Below are 1,178 nucleotides of genomic sequence, written 5' to 3' on the forward strand. Positions count from 1 at the left end.
TTTCTCACGTAAAACATTGTTTCAAAGATCAAGCACACCTGTCCATTAAATAGTGCGGAAATATTAATATTAAAAATAATGCGTGCCGTATTTCTAATTTCAGAGAAATTGATCGCCGAGAAGTACTCGAAATTTTGCTCACCCGTTCCGATCTAGACAGAGAGACAGATATTGAGACACAGGAAGCAAGTTAAATAAAAGCTTGTAAAAGTAGTATTCAAAAAAGTTTTAATAAAAGCTTTTATATAATAATGCACTAAAAAGGAGAAAATAAATTATTCTTTAAAATAATACACTATAAATATTCGGGGTTTTGGGAAATTGCGAAACGCGAAATGGCGATGCAGTAAACTGCGAGAAGAAAATACGAGACATACTTGCGGAATCACGGGTAAATAGCAGTGTTTCTTCCAGACTTTTTCTCCGGGAGTGCACTTGAAATTTTCTGGGGGCGGACACAGAGGCGTAGCTAAGGGGCCGGGGGCGCCAAAAGGGGTGGAGAAAAATTTAAAAGCTGATTTTATGCTGCCGTTTTGAATTATAAACAGTCTAAGTTAAGAAAAGTCACGGCTAACGCCTTAACATACTGACATTACTGTTTAATCACCCCATGCGTATTATCTCAACGACAAAAACTTTGAGTTTCTCTCCAATAGTGTTGATGAGAATAAGACCCTTCCAATCGTTCTCAAACGAGACTGTCGTAGAGAATTAATAAAAAAACTCATAACTCCGAAGACTCTATATTTTATGGTTAAAAAAAAAGAAACGAAACGAGAAATGTAGCTGAAGATTCCAGCCATTTTGTTTTGACGAGAGCTAGTCCAGATCTAGATCCTCTAGATCTAGATCTACTTCATCAACGATTTACACTTATGTATAACCTACGTAAATCTGCAAGATCTAGATTTAAATTTAGATCTAGAATCTAGAAATCTACATTATTGACTAGAGAGAAAAGTTTAAAGTATGCCTAGTGCCTCGTAAGTAAATGATAGATCTAGCTAGATCTAGATCTAGAATCTAGATCTAGATCTAGTAATTTTTCAGTAGCACTAGAGATCTAGATCTAATAGATTCTAGATCTAGAATAGAAAGATAATTATTTCCGTGGCATAGCTGTCCTTTTGGATCTATATTCAATTTTAAATCTCTTCTATTTCAAATTGTTTGTAGAT

This window comes from Physella acuta, unplaced genomic scaffold (genome assembly GCF_028476545.2).
Source record: "Physella acuta isolate Inbredline_101_S28 unplaced genomic scaffold, ASM2847654v3 ptg002010l, whole genome shotgun sequence".
Lineage (NCBI taxonomy): Eukaryota > Metazoa > Mollusca > Gastropoda > Physidae > Physella > Physella acuta.